Source organism: Cibotium barometz, chromosome 59 (genome assembly GCF_041138505.1).
Source record: "Cibotium barometz isolate CiBa-2024 chromosome 59, ASM4113850v1, whole genome shotgun sequence".
NCBI classification, from domain to species: domain Eukaryota; kingdom Viridiplantae; phylum Streptophyta; class Polypodiopsida; order Cyatheales; family Cibotiaceae; genus Cibotium; species Cibotium barometz.
This window is the reverse complement of record NC_141104.1, coordinates 8871895-8899377: the sequence shown is the minus strand read 5'-3', so window position 1 is coordinate 8899377 and position 27483 is coordinate 8871895.

Sequence of the window (27483 nt, the reverse complement as noted above, 5' to 3'; positions counted from 1 at the left end):
AGAGACTTCTGATGAAGTGAAGATGGCTTGCGATGCGGATGTGGAGAGTATGGAGGAAGATCCTATTGTTAAGGTTTTCTTGGTGGACAACTTGATGGTGGTATGGTACCTGCGATGAATGGTATGGATGTTTTTCCATTTGATGCATTATGTGCTGAGGAGTCTTTGGACGATGATACTAGGGGGGTTGGCAACACTCAAGAAGGTATGCATGTAGATTTTGGCTGATGAAGAGCGTTGTGATGTGAGTATAGTGCTTGAGGATGATGTGTGGGAAGTTGCTAGCCTTGATGAACAGGAGCCAGAGATGGACATGGATGCAAATATGGCTGAGAATGTAACTAAGGCTTCTTTGCGTGTTGCTTAAAGGCAAAGTCCATAGATGACAAAGATTCTGAACCAGTTGAGCTGTATGGTTGTGAAGAGATGCCTGAATAACAAGAGCTGGAAGTGGTTGTGGACACTGATGTTGGAAAGGATTTGGATTTTTGTGTGCAGAAAGGTCAAAATGTTGGAACCTGGCCTTCACTGGTATTGATGAATTGGATGCTAAATGTTGCAATGCCACAGGTTTTGAAGACAAGGAGGTTTGTTGTGGGTGAAGTGTTCTCTTATGGTTTACTTGAAGAGCAAAGGCTAAAGGGTGATGCTGCGTGGTCAGAGTCTGTGAATGCTTATCAGATGATGGACGAAAATGATTTTGTGGTGGCTATAGTTGACGTTTGGTATGTAGTGATATAGCCATGGTGTTTCACAGATGTTGGGGAATGGGATGGTGAGTTACAGCTGTTTCCTTTTGATCCTGGTGGATAGCTATTGGACTTTATCTTTTTGCTGCTGAGCATGAATGCTCTAGTAGATGGGGGGGTTGGCAAAGTATGTCAGGCATTTTTCTGAGAGGTGTTTTGGGCTTGTGTACATATGGATGCATGGCATGTGTGAAGACTTGGCCTTTGAATGCATTGGCAGATGTACAAGGTGGATGGTTTTGTTTTGAGCTTGTGCAAGTTTGTTCGGAGCATGGTCTACTGGGTGGAGGTCCACTGGAGGTGGTATCAGCCGTTCGATGGCTCTGAATGTGTACGCGTCCCAAATAAATGGGTACTGGAAGATTGCATTTGAAGGCGTGTGGAAGCATGAGGGGCAATTAATGATGAAGGGGCCAATGTTACCTTGTGCCTTGAATATGGTGTAAAATGGAAGGCTTGAGGGTGGGTGCTGGTGACAACTGGAGGCAGAGCTGGCAGGTTCTTCTGGAAAGAGGTGAGCTGGCGAGGAGCTGTAGCCTGGGCACGTCAACATGGGAAGCCGCCTTTGGAGCTAACGGTGGGGCAAAAAGGTTAAGAAGAAGAGAGACGCGCTGGTGACAGAGGGGCTTGGCGTTGGAGCAGCTGCTGGGAGAAGCTGCTAGTGGCAAGGAGCCCTCTTAGCACGCCAGCTGCAGCGAGGAGAGACGCGAAGGCAGGCGACTGCAGAGGAAGCCACCTTGAAGGTGACGCCGACAGGGTCTAGTGGAGGCGCAAAGGGTAGTAGAATGGTGGCAAATTGTTCATGTGAACCCTAGAAGCCGAAGATTGTTTGATACCACCTTTTCTATTGAGCGTGAAAATACACCACACACAACAATGACCTCTACAGAGCCTGACAATACACCAGACACAACAATGACCTCTATATCACATGGGCAAGGAGATACAATTCTTCGCATTAGAGAAGCAAATTTGATTTCACAAACAAATGTCACACTACCCTCAATGGATGATGAAGGGGATGATCTGGGTAAAGATTTATCGGATGATCTAGGAGAAGATCTACTAGAGGCTGACATTGAGCAAATCTCAGAATCCACCTCGAACAATGCTCCACTCCCTGATGGACTCGGCATATGCCTAACAGAGATGGAACTTCAAGAGGCTATGGCTGACAATGACAAGGTGTTCTTAGAGATTGATATCTTTGGCGAGGCATGGTTTCCAATTGTTGATAAACAGCTTGGCTCATCAATTCAAAAGAAAATGGTAATGTGTTTCTATCTCGATATCCTTTTTTTTCATCACTTGTTTTGATTGTACATGATACTAACTATAGGGTGGGCTAGTAGGGGGAGCCTCTTGGTCTTAGAGTGGCCTTATGCTGCTACTTAGGGGTTCGATTCCCCTTAGGCTCGTGTTCTATAGTCATGAGTCCATGTACTATGCGTGTGTGTGTTTTGTCTTACAGGCAAAAGTGTTGTGAAAAGAGCTGATCGTGAAGCTAATGCGCAATGAGTAGCTGATGTGGCTGATGATGTAACTGACGATACTGATGTGGCATCAAGAGATGAGGTGGTAAATTAGCAACGACTTCTTTTAAAGCTGAGCATGCATGCTTTTTCCTGGCCAGCACTTTCTGTGTTTAGTCGTTATTTTGGGCTAGTGCTTTTTGCGCTAGTGCTTTTTGCGCTAAGCTGGCCAGCTTTTATAAAGAAGTTAATAATAGCTTTAAAGTATGGCTCTGGGGCTGTATAAAAGGGTACAAAAGCTGCACACAAAGGGGACCAGAGGTTGGTTAAGCTGTGCACATATAGAGGTTTAGTCTGGCTGTTGTCAAAAATTCCGGACACGGAATCACCTGCCTCTATAGCTGTCTACTCCAACAGCCTTGGAAACACTAACACCAACGGGGGCACCACCAGCCACACTGGCTGGAACACTTCTTACACAATTCACCACACCACCCACACCAGAAAGACAGCCAAAACAGGGGCACCATAATCAAAGTAAACACCCAGCAAACACATACACTTCCACGTGTAAACATACACAGTACCATCCACACCATAAAACTTTTAGGAAAAATCTTGTCCCATCTTCATCACACTTCTAACAAACTTAACTACACCAAAAACCAACACTTTGGCTTGGATTTACTGCCAACGGAATCCAACCACGGCCTCACTGCCTCTAGAATTACAACCTTGCATCTGACAACCAAGGCTCTTCAACGGGTAGACCCATACGTCTCTGCACTGCACTCTCTCTCCTGACGGCAACAGCCACCGCAACAGCAACCCAGCTACTGCAAGCTACCAAGCAAAAACAGAGCACTGCACTTACCCCTCACTGCATCCAGCGGGGCGGCCGCCCCACTCTCTCTCGCGCTTGGTGAAGCTCCTTTGGCCGCCAAAAACAAAACGAGAACCCAGCCACTCTCTATCTTCGCCTGTCCACAGCCCTCCACTCTCTGCTTTAAAAGGCGGCCACCTTCACGTTGGCACCATCCTTTGCTTCAGCTACCAGCCGCAGCAACCCGCTTCACTGCCTGTCGCCAACCTCTCTGTTGCCTCTTCTCTGCTTCACTGCCATGATGGCAGTCTCTCTCTAGTCGACGTGGCCCACTAGACTTCACCACCCCCTGGCGCTCCTACAGTCCGAGCCCTCCAGTGCACCAGCTATCCTCCTACGCTACCAGCTTCAAAGGCGGCCTCCCAGCAAAACATAACCAGCCTGTATTAATTAACTTTAATACATACATTAATGAGAATTACCAGAAGCATTAAAGCTGGACACCACAAGCTCCTAAACTTACTTAGAGAGAGGTTGTCCTGAAGTTACTGTAAGCTCTGTATGAGCACAAGTGCAGTACAGTGGTATGATTAGGAGTAGTCAGCTTAAGCAAGGACAGCTCCTGGGCTACGGCTCATTCTCTTTCCTACTCAAACGTGGATAAGAGAATACTAATCCTTAACCAGCAAAGCTGGGTGTGCAAGCATCTAGTTAGCAAGGTTGGACTTGAGAGGTTTCCAAAACAAGTAGGGGAGAGAGGGTATAAAACCCTAACCAGCAAAGCTGGGTGTGTATGCATGTAGTTAACAAGGTTGGACTGGAGGGCTAAGAGAAAGCATGCGCTGATCCATAAGAAGGGCAAGTCGCCAGCAGAAAAGGCATACTTGATGCTTAAAGTAGGTGCGCAGCCAAGAAGAGAGCCACAATCCAGCTTTATAACTACCTTTTTCCTTAGCACAAGTTATCTATGCCTTATATGGATGCTATGGTATGCCTAGACCAGCTGCGCATATACTCTATGCCATATTATTTACCAAATTTGTCAAAAAAGCTACCTTTATCCAAGCTGTGACTTCTTTAACTAAAAAACTTTGAATCAGCAGGAGGGACTAGCCACTTATTGATAATTAAACTTAGCTTTTTCCCCCCAGCGCATGCCAAATCAGCTGCTCATACCCTTTATACCTGCTTTATGCCAGGAAGAACTCGCTTCTGCCACCAGAAGAAGCTGGCCTTTTTGACCAGTAAAGCTACCCTTTTCCTCCTAAGATGGCAAAGAAGAGCTATGCACATAAAGAAGAATTGGTGGGCTGATTTGTGTGTGTGTAAGTGCGAGAGTATGTGAACTTTCTAGAGAATGTTTCAGGTGTTTGATGTTCCAAACTTTCTTTATTTAATTTAACAATAATTCAACCATATTACTCAAAGAAAGAAGTAGACTTGAATAACATAGCAAAGCAAATAATTGTACCGTGCATTGTTCCCCCAGGTAAGGCCCATTCATTCCGACTGTGCTGAAATTCTTCTTGCAACACATCATAAACATACTGAGCCTCGTTGGGGTTAAACCCAGAATCAAAGGGACTGTCAGTCTGCCATCTTTTTGCATTAGCAGGCCTATCCTTCTGGGCATACGCTTTAGGATGAGGATCTTGAGACATTGATAAAGGGGAAACAAAAGGCGGGCTATGATATAAGGGAGGAAATTCAGTAGGCTGAGACGAAACAGAAGAAAAGAACCCAAGTGCTGAAGGCAGCCTGAAGCGTAAAAGGGCCAGTGTTGGGATAATATAGGCTGGATTTGCCAGGGCAGAACGAGTAGGGGAGCGGGCTGGAAAAAGTACACGCGTGAGGGAAAAAACAGAAGCAAAGGGAAGCTCAAATTTTTGCAAACTTATACCCTACACAACTAAAATTGGCCCGTCTAAACAAAAGCAGATACGTAGTACCCGGGTATGTGCTAAGGGGGTTATTCCAGAACAGGGCGCAAAGGAGCTGTGGTGGAAAAAGACGTGCAGCTGATGATGGGGGCGGCCAGGAAAGGGCGACGGGCTTGGCGTAGCAGGTCGGCTTAACAGGCAGGTCTGGGCAGCGGCGCTCCTTGCAACAGCTCTATACACACACACACACACACACACACACACACACACACACACCACACACACACACACACCACATAGAGCATCGATACCCCAACACACACACACACGTTACCTGTGCTGGCCGTGAGCTTGGGATTGTGAGAGGAAGTCGATTGTTTGAAGCTGCTACAGTGCGCGCGAAATAAAATTGACTACACGCTGAAGTTTTTTTAAAGAAGCTTGGTCTCATAAACGACCCAAATAAAAACGTGGGTTATGCATCGCAATTTCGATGCTTATGCCACTCAACTTCAGTTTGCTATGGTCGCTACTACGGTGGCATATAAGACTACATTTTAAAGGTCGCATAAGCATCCACGAAAGCGACCCCCGCTATTTTCTTCATATTTGTATGAGGGTCGCTATGTATAGACCATTCTTGTAGTGAAAGGATTGTTTTCTTAAGAAGGTAACATGGATTCTAGTCCTATGGTTTAGTAAGTAAATGGATTGTTATCTTGGTTAAATTAAGGTACAGGTACAACTCTCCCTGCCTTGACGCTGCCCCTTCTTGTGCTTGTATAGCCGGACAGCAGAGACGTTAGTAAGGCCCAGAGTTGGCCCATGGTATCCCTCATACCATTGGGAGAATGAGGTTTGCTGATTGAGGCGAGTGATTGTGATGCTGTCTATTTCTTAGGGCCCAGGCTAGTGCGGTGAATTAGCCCACCCTAGTGTGCAGACATCCCTCTGAGGGGCGGGAGGATCGAGCGACGGAGCCCGAGAGGGCGATAGGCCAGCTTGAGTCCTCACCAGCAACGGTCGACGAATAGGTGTATGGTCCCATAGGGTTTTGCCCAACATGTAAAGGCTCGAAGGCTGAATTCTAGATCATCGGCGGTATAAAGGAAAAGAATAAAAGAGCCGGTTTGGCTTGTATGAAATTGATTCATGTATAAACTTTTTTTTTTTAATAAATCTTGTCTTGGCATTATTCTATTGTGTAAAAAGGCTGCTTTAACAAACGTTGTGGAAAGGGACTTAATTAAGGAACATGTTTTTTTAATGTCAAAACAGTGTGGTAGGATTAATTAGAAAACAAATTGACGCATGAGTAGGGTGGAAAGTAGGAGGATGGAATGCCTCGACGGCACCATCCTATGGACGGGTGGACTCGATTAGTTGGTTAGCTTTCCAAAATATTAAGTGAAAGTCCTAGGTTAGATAAATAGGTTCTCGAGCAGTTCTATTCTAGAAGACTAGGCCAGCAGCTGTGCCTTGCATGGATGAGGAAAAAAGCATTGTCTCTAGGAATCAAGACTAGTAGTTGCCCAAATTATGATCAATTACCCTATGGGTGATTTGATTTCTAGAAGACCACGCTCCCCCTGCAGGATAGAACTAGGAATCAAGACTAGTAGGTAGTTGCCCAAATTATGATCAATTACCCTATGGGTGATTTGATTTTTAGAAGACCACGCTCCCCCTTGCAGGATAGAACTAGGTCTTACCTATGAATCGTACCCTTGAATCTCTACATGGTCAAAGTGTCTATGAGTAGGACATTTTCTCCAAGATAAGACTTAGTGGACTATCTTAAGTGTTTCCCCTATTTTTAGGAAGGGGGGAACCTTAGGGTGGTTGCAAGATGAGGTTATCTAGTTTCATGTCGTGGGCGCCCTTGGCTTTAGCTGAAAAACAGGCATTTTTTCAAGAAGAATAGCCAATCTCTCATAGTTAGCCAAGGAGTTTCACTTCAAGGTCTTCTAATGAAACATCATATGCAAAGTTGGGCACCTAAAACTATAATCTGATCGAATATCCAATAATTGCAAATCCCCTTTTCTTTGGGAACCAAGTTTGTATACAGGCCCTGTCCTAGGTTTAGACAGGTATAGTGAATGTGAGTAAATTGCCTATAACTTTTACATTATTACTCATACGATGTTCCCACTTTGCATATCACAAATACAAATAACATAGAGCTTAACTTGATTTATCGAGTAATTTTTGATGTGTTCTACTATTTTCTATATTATTTAAAAGATATTAGAATTGTTAAAAAACATACTATTTTATCCTCCCACCACATCTACCATTAAAAATGCTCAAATTGTATGGATCTAGTGATGATTAGATTGGGAAAGATTAGTATAATGTGGGTATAAGATAAAATTACAAATCTAACGGTTTGATTTTTGTAGATTTACTTTGGAAAATTTATTATGACTGTCAGAGGCCCATTAAATCAAGAGTAATTTAATTCTAGAAAATTAAATATTGAATCTTTCAATCTAAAAACTCAAGGGATCAATACTCTTGTTGCCATGAATTTATCAAAAAAAATTTGGCTTGATTTGAGTATGGGAAGGTCCATTTTCAATCCTCCCAAGTGAAAATTCCCATATTGTGTCCACTCTCCCCTTTTCAAGTCTAAAACCAATCCTAGTTAGGTTTGGAAATCTAGGCTTGGTAAACTTCACAGCTTAGGTTTCATTCCATGTGTGAGGCTTGGGTAGGCCCAAACCTTATATATGCATGCCACTTTATGTCCACGTGAGCATCGAGAGGATCCACATAAGCAGCTTGCCACCTCAGGTTGCCACCTCCACCCTCCATGTCAACATGGTCAACCTAGTTGACTCCCCACCTCATCATCCTAGTCATCATTAATGCCACATCATCTTGCCACCTTTGCATGCCACCTCGCACATGGTGACATGGCATGCCACATCATGGAATTGCCACATCAACCATAATAGTGCCACATGTCAAGAGAATGCCACGTGTCATGCACGCTTGTGACACGTGGCATCTCCTTCCCACCTCCCCTCTTTTTTCAAAAACATATTTTTAGAAAAGTTAATTTAGTAATTTAGAGAAATAGAATATAGAAATTTATATAATAAAATATATGTAACTTATTAAATAAAAGAATTTAAAATCACTAATTTAAAAGGATTATATTTTGGGATTAGATCAATAAAAATATTATTAAAGATCATATTATTAATTTTTTTTTAAAAAAAATTATTTTTATATTTCTTGAAATTTTTTTATGTAGAATAAACCTTTGAATAAAATATGAAAAAAAATACATTATTTAAAAAAAGCAGTTATATAATTATAAAATAAAAGATTTCTTTAAAGATATATTTATATATCTGGTAATGATAAATATTTAGACGTGTTAATAAATATTATAAATAATATTAATTTTTAAGTGGATAATAGTTTATCTTTAAATATCTTTATGTTTATCTTAGTTATCCAATCAATCTTAGATAGGAAATCCAGTGAGATTTGAAGTGGATAACCTATTTTTCCTATATAATCACACATCTCTAGTACTATCCCACACTTATCTGTAGTACTATCCCATCATTGAGCCCTTATAATATTTTCTCTCTTAGCTTCCTTGAGAATGGGTTCTCAAAGTCGTAGGAGTCAGAAACATGATAGGACTAGACTCCCCCCCATCCACCAAGTTCAAGAGGAGGAGAGGAGAAGGGTAGCTCGTGAGAGAAAGAGAGAGTGGAGAGCACGTCAACGAGCAACACCTTCCGTTGGCGATGATCCAAGCCTTGCTCCTCCTCTTCCACTTCCTCTCCCTTCGCCCTCTTCCCCCCCACTACCCCTTAGTTTAGATAATCCACATAAACCCGCCCTTCTTGAGTCCTCTCTTCTACAAGAACCCACCCCCCCTCCTTTGGGCGCCCTTCGTGTGGATAGGAAAGAACTATCAAAGTCAGGGGCACATCGTCGTGCCCATGCAATCTTCCAATCCTATTTCAAAGACCTCACGTCTTCATCACAGGCATGTGTGCTTGATGCTTTGATTGATCTGCCCAACATGGCCAACTGCAGGGCGCTTTCCGACATTGGAGGTCGAAGAGAGAGGAGAGCTGGCATGGCGGTGCTACAAAGTGTTCGTCATTCCTATATAGTTAACAAGAAGAGGAACTCTGCGGACGCTTTGGCTGCTCGACGGGCTATTGTGGCAGCCATAAGTAGCTCCCAAATGAAGGGTAAGGTTAGTGCCACATCTCGCATCCTTTCCATAGCACCACACGCACTTAGAGTTGGGTCTATTAGGCAACAAAGTTTAGATGCCAATGAGGTTGGTGCTATGTGGGCGAGTAGTGGTCGTGTAGCTAGGCATGATCGCCTACTAGATGAAACCACTAGAACCTTGATAGAAAGTTTTTGGGAGGAGAATTATCGTGCATCGCCAGTTTTCAAGAAAGCTTTGCGTAAGAGAGTGACAAGAGGAGTGTTCATTGAGCACGGTGCTTGCTTTCTTGAAATGTCCCAAACTGAGTTGTATTCTCAGTTTGTGGCTTCGTATCCAGAGCTTAAAATTGGGCAAAGGTCATTTGAGGGGTGTAAGCCTTGGTTTGTGAGGTACTCACGTCAGCGTGACACATGTTGTTGTCGCTACCATGTTGAGTTCAATCTTTTTTATGATGTGTTCCGTTCTCTTAGTGGGCATAGAGAGTTGCCTCGTAGTCCACGTGATTTCATCCACTCTCTTTTGTGTGCACGCACGGAGGATGCCGAGTTCCATAGGATGCCTTGTGTGGAGAGCAATTGCACATCATGTGGTTCACTTGCACATCTACAGATGGTAGATCTTGATGCAAGTGACCAAGAGATAGTGGCATGGCAACGTTATGAGTATGTGACACACCAGCTCCAGAGTGGTGGACAGTCCAGGAAGTTGCAGCTCGTGGACAAACATACACCACGTTGTCACTTCACAGCCACATTTAGGGAGCAGATCTACCCCTACATACGGCACAGTCATTGTGCCAAGTGGCAGGATCGTCAGTTCCGAGCATGCCTAGCAGAGTTTCCTATTGGTGTGGTCGTCTCTGTGATTGATTTTGCAGAGAACTACACTTTCACACCTTTTCAGGAGATACAATCTGAGTATTACTTCTCAGAGCAGGTAATGGTTATATTTTGTAATATTTGTTTTATGTTTGAGCTTCATTACTTAATTGATTTTTTGTGTCCTAAACGTATGTATTGCTTCCCTCACCAGGTTGCTATTTTGGTCCACATTAGCTATCGACATGCAGAGGCTCATGTAGATGGGATAGCGAGTACCCCCGAGACCCGTGTCATTATTCGAGAGTATCATTTCTATATCAGTGATGATCGTTCACATGATGCACATTTTGTGCAACACTGTTTTCGTCTCCATGATGATTTTTTAGGAGATTGTGGGATCAGACATGTCCAGCGATGGGTTTGGTCGGATGGTTGTGGCGCACAGTTCAAGTCATCACGTCAATTCTATTGGCTCTACAGGTTGTACTTATGGCTTTCTTACATTTACAAATTAAACTAAATTCACTAGAACATCTTAAAGAAAACAATAACTAAGACTATCTTTTATGGATTTATAGGTGGCATGTGCAGTCTAGTATCCCAGTGATTTGGTCATTCTTTGAGACTGGTCACGGGAAGGGTGAGCATGATGGTGCAAGCGCGTGTGTGAAACGTGCCTTGAGGCGTCATCAGCTGCGACAGGATGCTCAGCGGTTCAGAGATGCGGGCCACGTAGTCGAGTGGTGCTCCCAACATTTGTGTGGGAGTGCAGCATCATCGTACCCTAGACGTGATGCTCGGATTGTCAGGAGATTTTTTTGGCATGTGGATGGTGGCACAATTGACCGCAGAGCCTCCCATGATTGTGACACAGTACCTGGCACCTTGGGCTTACATTCCATCAGGAGCACGTGCATGGCGGCCCCCACGATTTACACACGACGGTTTGCATGCTTCTGTGGAGCATGTATGGATGGCGATTGGTCACATTGTGCCTCGAGAGGATGGGCAGATGCATGGATATAGACATTCCTCTCCCCCGAGCATCCTTCACATCCAGTGGTGTCTGATGAGCACACAGGTCCTGCGTTCATGGTCAGTTATGATGACCTGACAGATTTGCTACAGGAGGGTGATGTATTTGCTGTTATTGCCAGTGAGGGAAATAGCGAGGGAGTAGACTACTATCTGATGAGTTGCACTAGGCCAAAGTGCATGCTTGACCAGGATACAGTGGATGATCATGGGTTTTCTTATGACGCCCATAGCATGATTGTGGCAGGCCGGTTCTACCAGCAGATTCGACTTCATCGGGGGAGTCTTGAGTTCCAGCAGTGGAAGTGGGAGTTAGAGGCATTTCAGTTCTCTCATCTAGTGGTTGCTACCAGACTCACTCTTGTTCGAGTACAGAGCCGAAAACACAGTTCTCACCCTCGTTTTCGGCTTCGAGTGGATGACCATGAGAGCATTCTAGAGCAGTTGAGAGCTAGAGAGGGTGCTGCTGACTAGATCTCTATCTTGATAGTGACTAAACTCAGACTAGCTGGGTTAGCTCACTTACATTGTACTTAGATTTTTGGGCAGTGACTAACCTCAGACTAGCTGGGGTAGCTCATTTTCATTCTGATGTACTTATTTGATGTTTATATCATTATGAGTTTTCTCATTATTGAGTATCATTACATTTTAGTTGATGTTCTTGATTTTATTATATTTTTTAACACTTTGGCTATCATATTGTTTGTTGAAAATCTCCATGCCATCGTACCCAAACATGCTCTGATGGTGACCAAACTTTGCAAGCATGGGGAGGGGACCCACCCCCACACGCTTGCAAAGTTTGGTCACAATCAGAGCATGTTTGGATTGGCAATTGGCGCCCAGTGCGGGTTTTTCAAGTCTCTTGGTGCTTAAGAGGCCATGGAAAATCCGGGCCTTCCCCATGCCATCGTACCCAAACATGCTCCGATGGGGACCAGACTTTGCAAGCATATGGGGGTGGGTCCCCCCCACATGCTTGCAAAGTTTGGTCCCCATCAGAGCATGTTTGGATTGGCAATTGGCGCCCAGTGCGGGTTTTTCAAGTCTCTTGGTGCTTAAGAGGCCATGGAAAATCCGGCCCTTCCCCATGCCATCGTACCCAAACATGCTCCGATGGGGACCAAACTCTGCAAGCATGTGGGGGTGGGTCCCCCCACATGCTTGCAAAGTTTGGTCACAATCAGAGCATGTTTGGATTGGCAATTGGCGCCCAGTGCGGGTTTTTCAAGACTCTTGGTGCTTAAGAGGCCATGGAAAATCCGGGCCTTCCCCATACCATCGTACCCAAACATGCTCCGATGGGGACCAAACTTTGCAAGCGTGTGGGGGGGGACCAAATCCGGGCCTTCCCCATACCATCGTACCCAAACATGCTCCGATGGGGACCAAACTTTGCAAGCGTGTGGGGGGGGACCCCCCCCACACGCTTGCAAAGTTTGGTCCCCATCGGAGCATGTTTGGGTACGATGGTATGGGGAAGGCCCGGATTTTCCATGGCCTCTTAAGCACCAAGAGTCTTGAAAAACCCGCACTGGGCGCCAATTGCCAATCCAAACATGCTCTGATTGTGACCAAACTTTGCAAGCATGTGGGGGGACCCACCCCCACATGCTTGCAAAGTTTGGTCCCCATCGGAGCATGTTTGGGTACGATGGCATGGGGAAGGGCCGGATTTTCCATGGCCTCTTAAGCACCAAGAGACTTGAAAAACCCGCACTGGGCGCCAATTGCCAATCCAAACATGCTCTGATTGGGACCAAACTTTGCAAGCATGTGGGGGGGACCCACCCCCACATGCTTGCAAAGTCTGGTCCCCATCGGAGCATGTTTGGGTACGATGGCATGGGGAAGGCCCGGATTTTCCATGGCCTCTTAAGCACCAAGACACTTGAAAAACCCGCACTGGGCGCCCATTGCCAATCCAAACATGTTCTGATTGTGACCAAACTTTGCAAGCATGTGGGGGTGGGTCCCCTCCCCATGCTTGCAAAGTTTGGTCACCATCAGAGCACGTTTGGGTACGATGGTATGGGGTAGGCCTAGATTTTCCATGGCCTCTTAAGCACCAAGAGACTTGAAAAACCCGCACTGGGCGCCCATTGCCAATCCAAACATGTTCTGATTGTGACCAAACTTTGCAAGCATGTGGGGGTGGGTCCCCTCCCCATGCTTGCAAAGTTTGGTCACCATCAGAGCATGTTTGGGTACGATGGTATGGGGAAGGCCCGGATTTTCCATGGCCTCTTAAGCACCAAGAGACTTGAAAAACCCGCACTGGGCGCCAATTGCCAATCCAAACATGCTCTAATGGGGACCAAACTTTGCAAGCATGTGGGGAGGACCCACCGCCACATGCTTGCAAAGTTTGGTCCCCATCGGAGCATGTTTGGGTACGATGGCATGGGGAAGGCCCGGATTTTCCATGGCCTCTTAAGCACCAAGAGACTTGAAAAACCCGCACTGGGCGCCATTTGCCAATCCAAACATGCTCTGATTGTGACCAAACTTTGCAAGCATGTGGGGGGGACCCACCCCCACATGCTTGCAAAGTTTGGTCCCCATCGGAGCATGTTTGGGTACGATGGTATGGGGAAGGCCCGGATTTTCCATGGTCTCTTAAGCACCAAGAGACTTGAAAAACCCGCACTGGGCGCCCATTGCCAATCCAAACATGTTCTGATTGTGACCAAACTTTGCAAGCATGTGGGGGTGGGTCCCCTCCCCATGCTTGAAAAGTTTGGTCACCATCAGAGCATGTTTGGGTACGATGGTATGGGGAAGGCCCGGATTTTCCATGGCCTCTTAAGCACCAAGAGACTTGAAAAACCCGCACGGGGCGCCAATTGCCAATCCAAACATGCTCTGATGGGGACCAAACTTTGCAAGCATGTGGGGGGGACCCACCCCCACATGCTTGCAAAGTTTGGTCCCCATCGGAGCATGTTTGGGTACGATGGCATGGGGAAGGCCCGGATTTTCCATGGCCTCTTAAGCACGAAGAGACTTGAAAAACCCGCACTAGGCGCCAATTGCCAATCCAAACATGCTCTGATTGTGACCAAACTTTGCAAGCATGTGGGGGGGAGCCACCCCCACATGCTTGCAAAGTTTGGTCCCCATCGGAGCATGTTTGGGTACGATGGCATGGGGAAGGCCCGGATTTTCCATGGCCTCTTAAGCACCAAGAGACTTGAGAAACCCGCACTGGGCGCCCATTGCCAATCCAAACATGTTCTGATTGTGACCAAACTTTGCAAGCATGTGGGGGTGGGTCCCCTCCCCATGCTTGCAAAGTTTGGTCACCATCAGAGCATGTTTGGGTACGATGGTATGGGGAAGGCCCGGATTTTCCATGGCCTCTTAAGCACCAAGAGACTTGAAAAACCCGCACTGGGCGCCAATTGCCAATCCAAACATGCTCTGATGGGGACCAAACTTTGCAAGCATGTGGGAGGGACCCACCCCCACATGCTTGCAAAGTTTGGTCCCCATCGGAGCATGTTTGGGTACGATGGCATGGGGAAGGCCCGGATTTTCCATGGCCTCTTAAGCACCAAGAGACTTGAAAAACCCGCACTAGGCGCCAATTGCCAATCCAAATATGCTCCGATGGGGACCAAACTTTGCAAGCATGTGGGGGGGACCCACCCCCACATGCTTGCAAAGTTTGGTCCCCATCGGAGCATGTTTGGGTACGATGGCATGGGGAAGGCCCGGATTTTCCATGGCCTCTTAAGCACCAAGAGACTTGAAAAACCCGCACTAGGCGCCAATTGCCAATCCAAACATGCTCTGATTGTGACCAAACTTTGTAAGCATGTGGGGGGGACCCACCCCCACATGCTTGCAAAGTTTGGTCCCCATCAGAGCATGTTTGGGTACGATGGCATGGGGAAGGCCCGGATTTTCCATGGCCTCTTAAGCACCAAGAGACTTGAAAAACCCGCACTGGGCGCCAATTGCCAATCCAAACATGCTCTGATTGTGACCAAACTTTGCAAGCGTGTGGGGGGGACCCACCCCCACATGCTTGCAAAGTTTGGTCCCCATCGGAGCATGTTTGGGTACGATGGTATGGGGAAGGCCCGGATTTTCCATGGCCTCTTAAGCACCAAGAGACTTGAAAAACCCGCACTGGGCGCCCATTGCCAATCCAAACATGCTCTGATTGTGACCAAACTTTGCAAGAATGTGGGGGTGGGTCCCCTCCCCATGGTTACAAAGTTTGGTCACCATCAGAGCATGTTTGGGTACGATGGTATGGGGAAGGCCCGGATTTTCCATGGCCTCTTAAGCACCAAGAGACTTGAAAAACCCGCACTGGGCGCCAATTGCCAATCCAAACATGCTCTGATGGGGACCAAACTTTGCAAGCATGTGGGGGGGACCCACCCCCACATGCTTGCAAAGTTTGGTCCCCATCGGAGCATGTTTGGGTATGATGGCATGGGGAAGGCCCGGATTTTCCATGGCCTCTTAAGCACCAAGAGACTTGAAAAACCCACACTGGGCGCCAATTGCCAATCCAAACATGCTCTGATTGTGACCAAACTTTGCAAGCATGTGGGGGAGACCCACCCCCACATGCTTGCAAAGTTTGGTCCCCATCGGAGCATGTTTGGGTACGATGGCATGGGGAAGGCCCGGATTTTCCATGGCCTCTTAAGCACCAAGAGACTTGAAAAACCCACACTGGGCGCCAATTGCCAATCCAAACATGCTCTGATTGTGACCAAACTTTGCAAGCATGTGGGGGGGACCCACCCCCACATGCTTGCAAAGTTTGGTCCCCATCGGAGCATGTTTGGGTACGATGGTATGGGGAAGGCCCGGATTTTCCATGGCCTCTTAAGCACCAAGAGACTTGAAAAACCCGCACTCGGTGCCAATTGCCAATCCAAACATGTTCTTATTGTGACCAAACTTTGCAAGCATGTGGGGGTGGGTCCCCTCCCCATGCTTGCAAAGTTTGGTCCCCATCAGAGCATGTTTGGGTACGATGGCATGGAGATTTTCAACAAACAATATGATAGCCAAAGTGTTAAGAAATATAATGAAATCAAGAACATCAACTAAAATGTAATGATACTCAATAATGGAGATTTTCAACAAACAATATGATAGCCAAAGTGTTAAGAAATATAATAAAATCAAGAACATCAACTAAAATGTAATGATACTCAATAATGAGAAAACTCATAATGATATAAACATCAAATAAGTACATCAGAATGAAAATGAGCTACCCCAGCTAGTCTGAGGTTAGTCACTGCCCAAAAATCTAAGTACAATGTAAGTGAGCTAACCCAGCTAGTCTGAGTTTAGTCACTATCAACAGCAACCCAATCAAAATCGTCATCTCTAACTGCCGGTCGACGTGCGCGTCGAGGCTGCTGTGCACGTCGAGGAGGCTGTGCCGGCTGCGAGGGTCGTCGAATGTCTGCGGGGAGGTCTGCCTCAAAGGAAGGATCGTGAGCTGGTGCCGGTGTACTCGGGAGCTCACGAGTCCCAAAAGCTGCTATGGCCCTCTCTCTCTCTCTACGTCATGCTAATGCAAGACGCCTCTGTCTATAAACCCAAAATCGATAATCTGCAATGGTGCGTGTCTGCCACTCTGCTCGTGTAAGCTCCTCTGCTGTAAGGACACGCTGCTCATGAGAAGCAGCACTGCTGCTAGCACCATCACCCGCTGTGCCACTAGGGCCAGCACCACCCACGCGCTCAAATGCTGTCACCTGGCTCTCATGTAGGACTCTCTGGTAAGCGTCGAACTCATGTGAGCTCCACTCTATCTCAGGAGGCACCTCAGGCTCCTGGGCTCTATCGTCAAAGGCATCGAGTCCCAAGTCCATATCTGATGTAAAGTCGACTGGCCTGCCAGTCCTGGCATCTACTCGTACAAGGCCTGGGTGAAGATCATTGATGCCCAATACCCTGTACGTCGCTAAGTCGACGCGTGCACGGCAGGATGGGCATGCTGAGAACCGGACGAGCTCCTGGGTGATGCAAGACAAGTGGAAAATATGTCCACATCCTAGGGCATATCCTCCTGTACTATCAATGTCCTCGATACATAAACAGCAGCACGCATCACGTAGGAAGGGTGGTGCATCCTGTGGGAGAGGTCGTCGAAAAACCTCTGTGACAGGCCGTGGATATAACGGTAGGTAAGGCACTGTCACGTCCGATGATCTACGATACTCTCGAACATGCAGCATCAGCTGCTCTGCCCTGTGCTGGGCAATCTGCTCCATAATCTGATGATGCTGTGCCTCAGCTCTGGAGCTCTCTACCTCGGTCCGAGCCTACGCAAAAAAGTAAAGCATTAAAATATTTGATTAGTCTCTCATTAGGTATTACTTAAAGAAATTTGTAACTTAAACGTGCAAGAGAAACCTACCTGCTGGATGTCGGACTCTCTTAGATGCTGTGCCTCTGCAGTAGCTGCCTCTGCCATCTGTAATGCAGCTCGGAGGTGGTCTATCTCCGCTCTCGCCTCTACCAACTCCTGAGTGAGCCTCTGAGTGGCAGGTGTGGGAACCTGCGTGACACAATCAACCATGCTGCTCATGTAAAAATATAGAAAAGTACATATAAACATGAAGATAAATGACCAAAAAAACTTAAGACGTAATATATATGTAAATACCTCCACATCTGTCGTCGGTATAGATCGTGAGAATAGGCGCACCACGTGCTGGATGCTCTCCGTGGTGCTCCGTACGTCAATGCCGACCTGCGTGCCAAGAGCCTCTACTGTCGACAATGGCACAAAGGAAGGATTGTGAGATGGTGCCGCACGAAGGGCTGGTGGAGGCCGCCTACCCTGGTCCTGGAGACGGCCTCGGCCAGCACCACCACCCGGACGATGGCTGGTGTAATCGACCTCCTCCCCTAAGACAAACTCCGCATATAACTGCTTTGCGAAGTATATGGGAATCTGGCGGTTGTTCGGCATCCTCCCATATGCGGCAACATATCGACTATAGATATGTGCCGCCATACGAGGATGCGAACACCACGAAATAGTGAGGGGCTTGCCCGCCCCGGGCCTCATCCCACGACTATCGAGAAAAAGATCTAGGAAAGCCCCATCCCTAATAGGAGCAAGATCACAGACCTGACGATATGTCAGGCCATGTGACACAGGAGCAGCGCGATGGTGGGCTATCCACTCATCTACATAAACAATATCGTGAAGGCTACGAAGGGACGCAAGCATCGCCTCCAAGTCTGCCACGATATGTAATGTAGACGGAGTGTCTCTAGCACTCCTACGGATAGCCGCTAACTCACGGTCTATCTCCGCGATGAGGTCCGCAATAGATGAGCGGCCCTCCTCGTGGCCCTCCTCGTGGCCCTCCATGCTAAAACCTAGGCCAAATGTGAAGGGTCCAATGTGAAGGGTCTAATGTGAAAGGTCTAATGCTTAGTGCTAAGTAGCACTAATTAAGCTAAAAACAAAGCTAATGGGCTCACTAATACTAATCCAAATCAAGAGCGCAAGAGAGTGAAAACGACTTGTGAAAATGAGGCAAAAAAAAAAGTTTTCCGGTTTTATAACCTCGATCGAGGTTCGGAAACATCATGCAATTTAGGGTTTGCAAGATTAACGCTCTGGATATTAGGGTTAGTGCAACATACGGCCAAGATACACACCTAATTCTAGGGTTGGGGAAGGATCGACGGCTGAGATTTGATATTACTATCTCGTTCGAGGTAAATGGACGGCCACGATTTAAAGGCATTACCACGACAAGGTATCTAGACGGTCAAGATTCATTATATACCTCGATCGAGATATTTAAACGGCCGAGATCGCATCTTCCAGCGTACGTGAATGGACGGTTAAGATTGCTTTTCCGTATCTCGATCGAGATAATTGGACGGTGGATATTGCATCTACGTATCTCAATCGAGATACTCGGACGGTGCAGATTGAATCTATGTATCTCGATCGAGATATTTGGACGGTTGAGATTTGAGCTCAGTATCTCGATCGAGATATGGGGACGGTGGAGATTGTATCCGATTACCTCGAACAATGAATGGTCGCGATTGGATGTATATTTCTCGTTCGAGATACGTGGACGATGGAGATGTGCTAGTCAAATATGCCTACGGGGATACAGCGTGGCCCTGATGTGGATCCGAGTGGTATAGATATCTCGATCGAGATATTGTGGTGGCGGTGACATGGATGATGCCTGGAAACCCGGACCTGCTAGCGTGGCATTAGTTGGCATCTCGATCGAGATATGTCGATTTAGGCTCAGGAGGCACGTGTCGTCTTTTGATTCGCGGCACTATCACGATCGAGGTACTCCGCCCGAGATGCATGGATGTCCCAATTTTGGAGAGAGTGAACGAAAGTGAGTACCCTCATCTTGCAACCACCCCTTACAAGTGGTATCAGAGCCGATCTTAGTTCCTAGGATTTGTTTTTCAAAGGTTAACTATCAAGGGATTAAAACAAGTGATTGTTTATCATATGAGGACGAATCAATCATCTCTACTGGCCATAGAAGTGATTTGAATATCCTCACATGTTGAGACAATCATCCTATGAAATTGTGTGCTTGTATCTTGGGAGTGCACACGCAAGATATTTGTACACTAAATTTGAGAAATAAGAGTGGGGAGGAAAGCTTTTTGAGGAAAAACATAGGGTGATCAAATTAAGAAACTAGTGAGAGACTGAATAGAAGGATAGACCGAAACTTTGTTTAGAGACATTTTTAGGATATATCTCATTAGTTTGCATATTATAATTTATTAAGATTATAACTCCATTAAGGTTTGAATAGTTGACGTGTGAATGCCATCCATTGGATGCTTTACACTAGGACAATCATCCAAGATCTTGAACCCATCTCAGACAAATATGGGTCTCATATGTGTAATTCCTAGAGGATCATGCTCTTAGATGTGTTAATCCCAAGATACTAGATGTGTAATTTTCACAAAACTAATAATCTCAGATGTGTCAATCCTGATAATCTTTGATGTGTCAATCCCAAGGCACCAGATGTGTAATTCTAAAAAAAATGAAGATCTCAGATGTATTAATCCTAACTGCCTTCAAATGTGATGCTATGATAAGTATTTGATAGTTTTGAACTTTTAATGGATACAATGAAAGAAGCAAGCTCACCCTTGCTCGTGTCTAAAAATCGTAAGAAATGCCAAATTAGTTGGAAGCATTGTTGTCAATCTAACCATCACTAGAACTAGAATCAGTTATGGGATGCCATGAAATTACACCTTCATGAAAGGTTTTGTCTTCCAGGATTTCGAGAGGATAAAATGAATGAATTTTTGGAGCTAAACCAAGAAAGGAAGACCCTAAAAGAATACCACCAATTTTGTTAAACTTCTCCGATTTGCTCTAGAGATGGATGAGGTAACTCTTCTCCATCAATTCATTTGGAAGCTTAATCTACCTTTGAATAACCTCATCAAGAATGTAAAACTATTCTCCGATTTGCTCTAGAGATGGATGAGGTAACTCTTCTCCATTGATTCATTTGGAAGCTTAATCTACCTTTGAATAACCTCATCAAGAATGTAAAACTATTCTCTATTTTAGAAGCCATAATTATGGCCAGAGACTGTGATAAAGTTTTTTTAATATAGAAAGTGTTGAGAAGGACATGATTCCTTCCATGTTAATCAAGAAGAGGTCTCCTAATTCAAGAGAAACGTCAAGCCCACCCCTGGCTACAAGGAATCATGAGCTAGAGCAAAAATTAGGTCAAAGAAATAGGGATAGGAGGGTTAAAGATAATCAAATTCAACAAGTATTTCTACAAGGAATCATGAGCTAGAGCAAAAATTAGGTCAAAGAAATAGGGATAGCAGGGTTAAAGATAATCGAATTCAACAAGTATTTCTATGAGTAAATAGAAGAGGATTGTTGCAAGTTTCATGTGAAGTAATGTGCATAATGAATAGAGGTATTCTACAAGACGATACTAAGATTATGAAATTGCTATCATAGGTTAGACTGCCTAAAGGATTGATTCCCTTACGTTAACCATGACAATTTGTTAAGTTATTACATGGGGGTATAGAATAAGGAATTCGAAGGTTCATAGCATTTGAGAGGTATATGGATGCATGAAATTAGGATAATAAGGCCAATTAACTTTAGAATAATAGACCTTTTGGAGGCACAACAAAACAAGCCAAACACATGAAATAAGGGACTCGGAACAATGTTTAGATAAAAGAAGATTTCTACCTAGTGGGGACACCACTTTGAAAGAGACAAGAGGATTTACTTAGATACTACCCCAGCTTGCGAGGTGAGGACATCTCGACGAATCTTTTAAGTGGGGGAGATTGTAAGGTCCCTCCCAAGCCATGTATGTATGTGTCTCTTTTAATATAGATTTCATTAACGAAAGAGAGTGTACTTAGAGAAGAGTGAGACAATAAGGCTAGAAACATTAGGAAAGTGTTAGAATAAAAATATTAGCTCCAAAAATCCTAAAAGAAATAAAAAGACAAGAATAGTTCTATTAAGAGATAAGTATCTCCAAAAAATAAAAAATCAAATTTGGGTGATAAGAGGTCATATTTAGAGTACTTTTACATATTTAGAGTCCATGCATACTAAAAATATGGAAAAGCAACTCGTTTCTAAAGATTGCGCGTTTGTGGCTATATACAGACATTTTTGCCTATTCGGTCATATGTGGCTATGAACTCCAGACGGAGACCAGAATCGGCAGGGGTAGTCGGAGCGGCTTCCATGGAGTCCTCCAGAGGGAAAAGGCCAGAAACCGGGGTCACCAACGGGAGGGACACAGCCCTACGAGGAAACGGAGAGGCGGAAGGTTAGAGGATAGCGGTGGGGGCGGAGTGGGGGGGAGGGGGGAGCTGAGGCGGGGGAGCTAGCGGTGGGGGGAGGGGCGAAACGGAAGGGGAGGAGAGGGAGAAGGGGGGGGAAGAGCCGCGCAGCGGAGGAGAAGGCGGGGGGGTAGAGATGGCGGGGGAGAGAAGAGAGGCGGAGGAGAAGTCGTGGGGGGTAGAGATGGCGGGGGAAGGAAGCGAGGAAGGAGGCGAGGGGGAGAAATGGCAGGGGGAGGAAACAAGGAAGGAGGCGGAGGAGGAGAAGGCGGGGGGGAGAGAAGGTGGGGGAGGATGCGAGGAAGGATGCGAGGAAGAAGGCGGGGGAGGATGCGAGGCAGAAGGCGGGGGAGAGATGGCGAGGAAGGGTGCGAGGAAGGAGGCGGGGGAGAGGACGGAGGAGAAGGCGCGGGGGACAGGCGGGGGGGAGAGGGGGGCGCGACGGCGAGAAGTAGCGGGAGGGGGGAGGCGGAGCTCGCAGGAGCAAATCACAGTCCGGTTCTTTTGACTGGTTGTATAACCATATTCAGAGTTTTTATCAGAGAGTTATGGCCGAAACAATTTGTTGATTCGGTCAGGGTCTCTACACAGGGAAAGCTGTAAGAAGGCAGCAAGTAGCCTCAAGGTAATCCTAGATCTTGAGATGTATATATCCCTTCATTCTTATCTAATATCTTAGAAAAGAAGCTTAGATTGCTATGGTCTTTTAGAGGAAGAGACCAAAACTCCATAGCTTTTCTTTTAGAGAAAGAATAGTAAGTCGTAGCCCTGTAAGAGAAGGCTATTTTGCCATAGATCTTAGAAAGAGAGAAGAGTCACAGTACGAGTAAAAGGAGATAAAGATTGGGGATGATTGGATGATTTCAATCGTAAGAGAAGGTATTAGAAGACTCTATTCTCATATGTCAAGTTCTAAAGCTCTTGTTAAAACGAGCAAAGGCAACAATAAACGACAAATTTCTATAAGGTATATAACTATTTTGTTTTTCAATTGTATATTATTCTTAGGGGTTGAGGTATGGCCCTGGCTTCTCTATTAATTGTTAATAGTGATCTATTTGATTGATTTACTATTTAAAGTTTGTATTCATTTAAACAACAGCATATGCCATAATAAAGAATGTCTTATTGTCACAATCTCAAGTTAAAATGCTAAAATCTTTGTGAAAAGGATTATTTTCTTAAGAAGGTAACATGGATTCTAGTCCTATGGTTTAGTGATTAAATGGATTTCTATCTAGTCCTATGGTTTAGTGAGTAAATGGATTGTTATCTTGGTTAAATTAAGATATAGGTACAACTCTCCCTACCTTGACGCTGCCCCATTCTTATGCTTGTATAGCTGGACGACAGAGACGTTAGTGAGGCCCGGAGTTGGCCCATGGTATCCCTCATACCATTAGGAGAATGAGGTTCACCAATTGAGGCGAGTGATTGTGATACTGCGTAGTTCTGAGGGCCCAAGCTAGTGCGGTGAATTAGCCCACCCTAGTGCGTAGACATCCCTCTGAGGGGCGGGAGGATCGAGCGACGGAGCCTGAGAGGGTGACAGGCCGGCTTGAGTTCTCGCTCCAGCAGCTGACGATGAGGTGTATGGTCCCGTAGGGTTTTGCCTAGCATGTAGAGACTGGAAGGCCGAATTCTAGATCATCAGCGGTATAAAGGAAAAGAATAAGAGAGCTGGTTTGGCTTGTATGAAATTGATTCATGTATAAACGTTTTTTTTATAAATTTTATCTTGGAATTATTGTATTGTGTAAAAAAGCTGTTTTAACAAACCTTGTGAAAAGGGCCTTAATTAAGGAACATGTTTTTTAATGTCAAACAGTGTGTTAGGATTAATTAGAAAACAAATTGACGCGTGAGTAGGGTGAAAAGTGGGAGGATGGAATGCCCCGATGGCACCATCCTACGAACGGGTGGACCCAATTAGTTGGGTAGCTTTCCAACATATTAAGTGAAAGCCCTACGTTAGATAAATAGGTTCTCGAGCAATTCTATTCTAGAAGACTAGGCCAGTGGCTATGCCTTGCATAGATGAGGAAAAAAGCATTATCTCTAGGAATCAAGACTAGTAGTTGCCCAAATTATGATCAATTACCCTATGGGTGATTTGATTTTTAGAAGACCACGCTCCCCCTACGGGATAGAACTAGGTCTTACCTATGAATCATATCCTTGAATCTCTGCATGGTCAAGGTGTTGATGAGTAGGAAATTTTCTCCAAGATAAGACTTAGTGGACTATCTTAAGTGTTTCCCCTATTTTTGGAATGGGGGGAACCTTACAACATAGGCCTTCTCAAGATAGCATTTGGAAAGGATGGTTACATCAAACTTACACCAAAGTGAGTAATGGAAAAACTTGAGGTGGTGACCCAAAGAGAAATAGTCTCATCTTTCTTCAAACCCTCGAAGATACCTTTCTCCCAAACATTTCACCATGTTCACATTGAGAGGGAGCTTGTTGGAAAATTTAATACCATAAAACATTTATTAAACCATCTTTAGCTATATTCTAGCTCTCTATGTAGTGTGTGAGTAAAAAAGATCCAGTTGTTACAATATAAAAAAGCTCACAAAAAAAAGTAATAAAAAAATATAACCAATAAGATAGCCATCACGATGTGGAATCCTAGTAGGTCTTTGGAAAATAGCAATGGTACCATATAAACGATGCCTTGATTTCTCATAGGGTGGAACCTTGTGTCTTTGCATCACTAACAAACCATTCGTTGTCAGAGGCTCTTAGCAATTCTTGATATCCTTGGTGGGAGTCACTGGGCCATTGCTTTGGTCTCCATGGGATGGTCGTTTATCACTCTTCATTTCACAAAAGAAGCCAAAAAAAAGAAAAAAGACACTTTTGTTATGTAAGTAATCATCTAAAACACCATATTGGGGAATATGGGAATTTCCCACAAGTTTGGGACACGTGGTCAAAAGTTTGGATTAACCATAACTTGAACACCACTAATCCAAAATTAGCGCTTTATAGCTCTTTAGATTTCATTTTTCAAGTGCTTTCCAACGATAGGTCATATGATGGGGTTTTGAGAAACTTACAAACATGTTATCCATGTCCCCTTTTTAAGTATTCAAAAATGGGAATTGGGAAATTCCCAAATTCACTAATATGGTGTTCTAATCACATGCAACTTTACTTCCAGAGCTAATATCTATTAGATGGTTTATATGTGCATCATTGTGTTTGAGACTGTGGTCATAACCTAGGCATATTTTTTGAACTCAGTTCATGAATCATAGACTTATACCTATTTCTAAGTTAGATCCGCATTAATCTTCATCTTCGTAGCATCTTTGGGAAGCTTAACTAGTCTTACCTTCATTTCATGACTGCTTGTTCTGTTATTTCCTTGTTAACTTCTACTTGTTGCCCCAAGAACATATTACTTTTGTTATTATTGTTGCCATGCAAATTATCCCAAGCCTTACATTGCTTTCATCCTATGACCTCAAATCTTCATCAACGGCATATTCTGAGGATGGAATCTACATCAAGAAGGGGGCATGTTAAGTGCTGCCAAACGACTTCTATGACATTGCGATCGGCCACCACATATTTTGACATTCATTGGCTAGAGAATTCACATTTCTCTTGTAATGGCTTATTTTACATGCACGATCACTGCTGATTGTATATGAAAGGTGCTCCCTCGGATAATAAGGTTAGTCACTAGCTAGGAAAAGGTAGTCTTGGATGCACTATGACCTTATTTTTAACATTGGCTGACCAAGTGTGAACACTATGAGCCAAGTATAAAGGTCAAATTGTAGCTCTGAATCCTCATTATTGTATGCACTCTTGTATGCTCTCAAGTGAAGATAGTGCTCTATTTGTAAGATTCCTCCTCTTTGAATAGTATCTAGAAGGTTAAGACATCACTGTACAATTTCCCCTGATTTTAATCTTTGAAATAGTTTATTTTCTCTTAGATTGACGAGAGATAAAATATTCTAGAGAGAGGTAATATAATTTTGAGATATTTTTGGATACAAAGTTAACCTTTAATTTTAAGATGAATTTCTCTAAAAACAGAAATTTAAAAAGAGTTTTCCAATGTGCATTAGAAATTAATTAATTATGTGCACTCTGAACACCTTAACTTAGGGGTATCTATTTTCAAAAAATTTTGATTAAGGTCCAAAGAATGTTCTAATGAGCCAATGGGATTAATCCAAGTGTTTGAATAAGAAAAATGCAAGAATAAAAGAAAATCCACCAAAAATGAGTAAATTATCACATAAGATGAAGAGTTGACTAGTACTAGTACTTAACAATATAAAAATGTGAATTTTGACACCTCGGGACAGTGAGTGGAGCTCATAAAGGAGGCTCCTAGAATCACCATCATTACCCCATTTTTTTATTCAAAAAAGTGAGATATTTCATCTCTCATCAGTCCTCTCAGCATTGAATCGGAACTCCACCCTCCTCTCCTCGATGGATCTGATCTCTGTGCGAGCTGACTCCATCCGCTCTGAAATCTAAGGGCTCGTAGGATCCCTCTCCTGGAGTCTCTGAAGGGACGCTAGACTCCTCCGCAGGCTCCTCTCCTGCTCTCTGAAGGCCTCCAGATGGTCCAGGGCAGCCTTTCTGAGCATCCTACTGATCTCCTGCAAGCCCCTGGCAAGATCGCTGGCTGCCAATCCTCTCCTGAACTGCAGCTCCTGCCAGACCTGCGCAACTCTGGTCGCAATCTCGGGCTCCTCTATGAGACAATCTGGAATCCGGACGCTCTGGCCTCGCTCTCCTCTCATAGGGTCCTCGATCTGGAGAAGCACTGGAAAGTGGTCTGAAAACGAGGAGCCTGCAAGTATGCCCACAGTGCCACCTCTATCACAAGCCCACTCATCACGATGCGGGAAAGGTTAACTCCTGTGGCCCGTCTATCCGAGCGCGAGAAAGATAAACTCCCTTGCAACCTGCCAAACTCCGAGAGAGTCCACGGATCCTGGCCTCTCACCTGCAGCACTAGTTCCTCCCAGGCAGCGAGCTCCGGCCCATGAATGGTCTCCTGGCTACCCACCATCCTGTCCTCTGCATCCTCCAGCATGTTGCAATCCACCCCTAGGCACCAATGGTCTGCCATGGGGAGGGACTGCCTAATGGTGCTCCAGAACTCGGCTCTCCCGGTCGCCCCATTAGGGGCGTAGAAGTTGAGGAAGCCAATGCGGTCTTCCCCAACCCGAAGGATGATCCACTGCGCTCGACCCTGGACTGGAGTGCCAGAATCCACAACCTCGGATAGAAGCTGCTCGCTGACTGAGATGCATACTCCACCCTGGTTCCCCTGGTGAGAGTCATATGCCGGTGACCAAAAAGTGTGACTCCTGCCTGGCAAGATCTTCCCGCAGGTGCGGGTACGCCCGGCAAAAAGGTGGTGTTCCTGGATGAAAAGGATATCTATGGGTCCTCCAACGAGAGCCCTCTGGATCTCCTGGCGAAGTCTGCCTCGACCAATGTAGCAGCGATGTCCACCGAGACCCTGGATGTTCCATGAGAGGATCCTCATGGATGAGCTATGGCAAGTGAAGCAGCCGCCACTGGCTCACCCCTCTCAGCCGGCCCGGATGATCTGCCCTCCACTCTGTGAGTCTTGGGCG